At 47.4% G+C, this 6,901-nt stretch overlaps 1 long non-coding RNA gene across 1 annotated transcript; it reads right to left on the reverse strand.

The window, feature by feature from the left end:
- Nucleotides 1–1,243: 1,243 nt before the first annotated feature.
- LOC136291638 (uncharacterized) lies at nucleotides 1,244–4,117 on the reverse strand. Its single transcript, XR_010721636.1, has 2 exons — nucleotides 4,044–4,117; nucleotides 1,244–2,861 (listed from the first exon to the last, which is right to left on the reverse strand). It is a non-coding gene; the product is annotated as an uncharacterized lncRNA (long non-coding RNA).
- Between the last annotated feature and the right edge of the window lie 2,784 nt (nucleotides 4,118–6,901).

The following is a 6,901-nucleotide window of genomic DNA, read 5'->3' on the forward strand; positions in this document are numbered from 1 at the left end:
TGCAAAAGATAAGGCAGCAGGGACTCATGAAAAGGCTGAAAGAAGAAATATAGAAACAAACAAAATTTTGCTGGAAGCTTTGGGCCTGGTATTTTTGTGTTAAAAACCCACCTCTGATAACCAGCTGTGACACAATTTCATGGAAAGCTGTACAAGAGTAAGACCTTTTGGATGCTTGTTTCCTTGTACCTTACTGGAGCACTTGAGCAGCTTGTGGTCAAAAGACTACACCCAAGCACTCAAAATTAAGGGTGGAGGTACTCCTGCAGACAACTCCTGCAGTGAGGTCAAAACTCGAGGAATCTGACAGTTCCAGAACTATAAAAGGTGGTTCCAGGGAAAAAGGGATGTTTGGTTTTTTGCCTTCCATTTGACTGCTTAATAAAGAAAACGTCTGAATTTTCACCTCACATGGCACAAACCTAACACAAACTTACACATTCACTCTGCAAGTAATCTTTAAAATCTAGAAACAATATGTCAACATTGCAAACAATACTGGATTAATTTTATACTTGCATTTGGAATGACACTTAGATATTCTTGTTCTGGTTTGTGTCAATCCTGACTATTTTTAGCAAACAGGGAGGAAACAAGAGATAGTTTCTTCAGGAAAAAGAGGAGTGACTTCTTCCCCTCACTCACATATTCCTCTTAAGGATTTCCAGTTAGAGATAATTTGGATTATTCTGTTTATGCTTTCAAACACAATTACCCTGTATTAGTACTGAGCAATATCCCCTCTCCAACTTCCATTTATTTCAGTGGGACCAAACCACAAAATGACTGACTAGTTTCCAGGGGTGTACTATCGCTTTCACTCTGTTTTAGACACCAGAAGGACAGTTCACAGAAACTGTACATTTATGTTTCTCCACAGCTCGTTGGCAACACGTAAGGCATTTTCATGTGTCCAGTTAGGCACAGTCAAGGACTTCAGCCTGACACAGGACAGGAAGGGAGAGTTAAGCTCTTGCAGATGAAAATACAACAAACATTGGCAACAGTTTGTTCCCAACAGTTAGCTAAAAATGCTGGTGGAGCCATGGCATAGCATTTCATTGCATGCAGGACCTTAATTTACCTTCTTGCATCTTCTTTCCAACAATCCAGGCAGGTATTTGTCATTGAAATCGAAATGACTATATAGATCCCTTGCTGAACCCGGGCCCTGAGCCACCATTGCTGACAGCAGTGTAAGGCACCCCTGGCTCATCCTAAAAAGACAAAGCAGAGGGAAAACCTGCAGGTTATTTCCAGGATCATGGTTATACTAATCACCAAACCAACAGATTAAAACTTCAAGAGAAAATAGAAGGGAAGTTAAATAATCAAAGCAATTATTTTAGGTAGTAATAACAGCAGCTGGGAAAGAGGGGTGAGGGAGGAAGGGAGAAGGAAATGCCTTTTCATATTCTTCCCCAAAATTAGGCCATAAGGTGAGGCTGGATGTTCCCTTTATCAAGTAGTTTAAAAGGGTGAAAGTGCCAAAACGAACAACTCTAAGATGACCTGTTCATGGCAGTGGGGCTGGACTACGCAAGCCTTAATTATGATTCTATGAACTCCTAAATTCATAGAGGTCTGCCATTTATTTCAACAGGAATACATAAGAGGACAGCAGACCTCCATCATCTGAACAGCCACTACCATGAACAGATTTGTAACTTGTCCATCGTGCATCTGTCATGGACAATCTGTAAAAAGCCGTGTGGTTCAAGCAGAGATCCCATCTAGACATGCAATAAAGAAAATCCCTCTGCACAGCAAAGAGGTTGCACAGAAAATGCAGAGCATCTCCCACCAGAAATCTGCAGCCCCCTCTGTGCAGGTTCTAGAAGGATTCCTCCAGAACCTGCAATCTTTAAACATTTCATCAGAAGTGCACATCTTGCACAGCCTCAAAATTTGTTTCCAGTTTACACATTTGAGATTCTTTGTCAGGTTAAAAAGCCTGCTGCAATAAGATCAACTGCACAGCTCAGGAAGCACAGCTGTGCCTATGAACTAGGCAAGCAGAGAAAAGGTTTGCCAGTTCTGCTCAAAGACTGAAAGATGAGTCATTTGCCTCGGCCAAGTCAATTTCAGTCTGATTTTTTCTCTGCTTCCCTCTTCCTCCCAGGTCTGTACTGAAATGTCTCTGGCATTTGCAACTTTTTTCCCCATCCACAGGAGCATGAGAAATTGTTTGGTCTGGACTAAATAACAACAGTTATTGAGCAACCTAAAATGACCTCAGTTTTAGGAGACTGAAAAAATTACAGAAAAAGCCAGTCTGAAAGAGAAAAATCTATTATAAACATGGCAACCTGACTCCAAAAAAAATACAGGAAAACAAAGAACTCAAGAGCAGCTCTTTTTGCTGTCACAGGAAGACTGCCCAGCCCTGTTCCACGCAGTACATTCCACCCCACAAATCAAGCAGCAATAAAGTAAGAGGACTCAAGGTACCACCAGTGTTAGCTCTCACCAGGGCAGGCCCAACCGATGAAAACTACACCTTCAGGAAATTATCCTACAGCACTGGATTGTATGATGCATCAGAGCTTTCACTTTGCAAAGACTTCCACAGGCAATTATTTTATGACAAGTGGAAAAGGATTATTAAATAAAGGTGGATTATTAGCAATAACTCAAGATGAATTTTGAAACGTCCCGTACAGTCCCTCCAGATCAACTGACAGAGATTCTCCAGCAGAGCACCAAGAAGACTTACTTGTGATTTTCAGAATACAAAGCAGCATAGACCAGTCTCATATAGGAATGAATCAACTTTCTGACGATGTTCATTCCCACAAATGTGAGCGGTCGCTGGCTGTCCTCAGTAAAATGGCTTCTAGGGCTTGAAAGACTAACAGCATCTGCAGGATAAAAAAGTATGTTAGTATCTGACAATATCAGGTAAGACTTGAAATTATTAGCTGAGCAAATAGTAATAACCACCATCGATAAAGGGTAACCCCACCCCAAGAGGAAAGCTTCCACACACGAAAGTGACATTAACTTTTAGATTCTCTCCCAAATTAATGCTTCCTCTCGGAAAAGATCACTTTGGAGAGCATGTAGTTTCAAGGAATCATTGCTTTAAGAGACGGCTGCTCCTAAGTGGACGACGAAAAACAAAATGTCCCCGAGAAAAACACTGGGGCTGTTCCGGTCTTGCAATTATTTCCCTGCAGAGGAATCCAGAAACCACACAGCACTGGGCTGCGCCCATTACAAACACCAGCCCCTGTGAGCAATGGGATATTGAGGGAAGGCTGCCACTGAACACGACACAGATAAAAATGATACTGGAAGACAAAGAATAGCAGGCGATGGTTAAAAAGCCACACAATACAGTACTATGTTGTAAGCAGTCAGCAATGCTGCACCAGCATTCAGAGTGAAAAATTATTGAACTCTTTGTTCATTCGTCATATTCTGATGAGGATAAATTGTGTCCAGCTAAAATAAGAAAAATGAGGTCAACTTTACCAGCGGCTTCCTAGAAATACTGATATATCAGGGAGATACCTAAGAACATTTACTTTCACCAGACTATTGTTTTGCTTACTTAACTGCTTTTATTGATCCCCTTATTTCCTAAAAGATCTTTTGATAACATTTAAAGAACCTTAACAGCTTGATTTGGACGGGACGATTGGCTGTGTGTGTCATTAAATCCAGGAACATCTATGAACTGAAAAGAGCATCTCCCACTCGGTAGGTGCTTCTGCCACTGCTACTTCCAGAAAAAAAGAAAAAAACCAAACCAAAGCCATAATCAATTATCAGAGTTATCTACACCACAAAGCATTTATTCACAGAACCACAGAGTATCTTGAGCTGGACCCACAAGGATCATCCAGTCCAACTCCTGGTCCTGCACAGCCACCCCAACAGTCCCACGCCTGACAGCGCTGCCCAAACCTTCCTGGAGCTCTGGTAGCCTTGGCCACTGTGACCATTTTCTGGCAACCTTTTGTCGCTTCTTCTCCAGGGTGGGATTGTTGGGACTGCAGCCGCCAGTCCCTGAATTACAAGCCCCCTGTCCAACTTACTTCACTTTCAGGCTTCCTTTCTCCATCGAGAAGCTTGAATATCTCAGCACACTCCATGGAAATTTTCACGTATCTCTCCACGACATCGTACACTTGGGCCGATGGCAGCGTCCTGGCGACGGACACGAACGTCTCCAGCCCTGCAAAGGAGCAGCGTCAACCCGGGGCACCGGCGCCCCGTGCAGGGCCCGCTCCGGCCCGGCCGCGACCCTGAGGGGCCGAGCGGTGCCATGTGCGCCAGCCCCGCCAGCAGCAGCACCGGTGCCACCCACCCCCTGCGACGTGCCCCGGGACGGCCGCCTCCGCCCGGGACGGCGCGGCCGCCTCCGCCCGGGACGGCGCGGCCGCCTCCGCCCGGGACGGCGCGGCCGCCTTTGTCCAGCGCGGCCGCCTCAGCCCCGGGACGGCGCGGCCGCCTTTGTCCAGCGCAGCCGCCTCAGCCCGGGACGGCGCGGCCGCCTCAGCCCCGGGACGGCGCGGCCGCCTTTGTCCAGCGCGGCCGCCTCAGGGCGCGCCTTTCCCGCCACGCAGAGCCCCTCACCTTTGGCGGCGGCCGCGGGGTCCCGCAGCAGCGCCGTGAGGCGGGCGCCATCGAACTCCTCGTCCCGCGGGCCGCAGGCGCCCCGCTCCGCTTCCCGGCCATGCCCGGTTCGGAGCCGGCACGGCGGCACCCCGGAATCGCCGCTGCTCCCGCAGGCAGGGGCGGGCGGAGCGGGAGCGGCAGCGGCCCGGAGATATCGCGGCCCGGGCAGGGTGGTGCTCCCGCGGTCCCGCCCCGGCCGAGTTGTCGGGCCTGCCCAGCGACCGGTGCTCAGGTGAGCAAAAAGAGTTAAAAATAGTTACCATGGAACGGCACAGAGTCCCCCTCCGGTTCACAAATTCAGAGTGTGCAGAGCCCGTTTTTATACAGTTTTTGGGCTTGGGCAACCGATTACGTCATGGGTTCTTTGTGTGTATGATTCTTGATTCATATTCATCTAGGGTCTTTTACGGTTGCAAGTCAGGTGAATAGTTTTTTCCGGGGAGACAGAAGCTTTTGTCCGGGTTTGCTGGAACCGGGTATTGAGATGTATGTCCTTGACGACAGTCGGGATGATGGCTGTGGGGCGCTGAGCACTCGGCTGACGGTGGCTGATGGCGGTGCTCAGCTCCATCAGCCAGGGGTCACACCCTCCTTTCTCTCCGCGATGGGTGATTATCTTCCCTCTCGGCAGAGGAATGTCTTCCAGGAACCCCGCATTCCTTTACGCTTAAGAAAGTGATGTTATCCAGTAAAACACAAACTAACTCTAAAATATCTACTACACAGGCTTATAAAGTATATTATTAAAAAACCCACGAATTAATCTCAAAACATTCACCTCAATCTCGTTCCACCATCCCTTCCCACCCCCTGCCGTGGGCAGGACACCCAGGCGGCTTTACCTCTAGTTCAGTCAGGCCACAGGGATCCGGGGCAGCCACAGCTTCTCTGGGCCCTGTGCCAGGGCCTCAGCACCCTCACAGACGAGAATTCCTTCCCAGTATCCCATCTGCAGCAGTCTCTCTCTTTTGTTTCAGCCTTACAGTTTTCTTGAAACTTAAATTTATGCAGGTATCCAAATACATTGGCAATTCCAGAAATCGGTAAGCACATAATATGGAAAGTAAATAACATCCTCAAGAGGGAGTTGCTCTGTTTTTGAGGGGGTGAAAAGAAAGGCTAGTGCTAGCAGAACTAGGGGAAAAAAAATTGATTTAACTCTGTTTTAAAAGGCTTAAAGTACCCATACTGAGATCTTCAAGGTAAAAGTCCTAGTTACCAGGCTTACAAGCCTGATAGTTATCATCACACCATATTTCATGGTTCTAGTATTTTAAAAGTACTGCAGAATGCTACTGAAAATTATTTTTATTTCAACTTGAAGTTAAATTATTCTCTCCCCTCACTGCCTGTGGAGCTGTTAGAGGCTTCCAGGAGGCTGGGGAAGCAGACTACGGGTTTCATTTCCAGCCAGGTCACTTCCATGTTCTGCTGGAGTGGACTTTGAAACCTGTGTCCTTTTCTTTCTCTATTATATCTGACAACTTTCCTCCCCCGAGTCTGCTTTTTGGCAAGACGCATTTACGGAGGGTCAGTCGAAGACCTCAGGCTCAGAAAAAAATCATCTGTTCTGCTGTGCTTACGTGTGCAACAGATGGGAGCAGCAATGAGTCGAGTAGTAACTTCTGAGCTGCCCGGTTTTTCAGTAAATCAAAATATTCTGTGATTCTTGCCAGATGAACTTATCATCATATCCAAGTTACACACACCCCTCTGGCATTTTCAAGGCTAAAAAGCAATTCCTGGTCCCTTGCATGAACCTCAGCTCCCCCCCTTGTTCAAGGAACAGTTCTAGATACAAGACTAACTGAGCCAAGCGACCCTTTCCTGCCTCAGTTACGTCCTCTGAGGCCTTTACTGTCCTGAACAGAAGGTAAACAGCCGAGCCCCAGCCCCGCAGTCCTGCCCAACTTGCCTTTGCTCCCAAACCTGAACCTTTTTCTTTGCTCTGGGATTCCTTACTCGTGCAATCCTGAAGACAAATATCTGATTTGGCAGATGAGACCATTTCTAACACAAAATCTTCACCGAGGTTTCTCTTCTGATTTCAGCCTTAAGCACTCCCGTCCTTCTCAGGCAGCCCCTATCTCCAGCCGTTAGCCATGGATCCTTGCTGTTCTATAGCTGACATTGCCACCCCTCAAGTCTCTTGATACGCATTTACATCACTCCGTAACGGCGTCCTCCTGACCCTTCCCAAACTCAGCCTGATCTCCAGGCCTACAGCCTCTCCCTGCAGATGAGGGACTATGAGAAGGGCTGCAGACAGACCTTT

This window comes from Chamaea fasciata, unplaced genomic scaffold, assembly GCF_029207755.1.
Source record: "Chamaea fasciata isolate MVZ Bird 193981 ecotype frontalis unplaced genomic scaffold, bChaFas1.0.hap1 SCAF_7, whole genome shotgun sequence".
In the NCBI taxonomy this organism is placed as follows: Eukaryota; Metazoa; Chordata; class Aves; order Passeriformes; family Sylviidae; genus Chamaea; species Chamaea fasciata.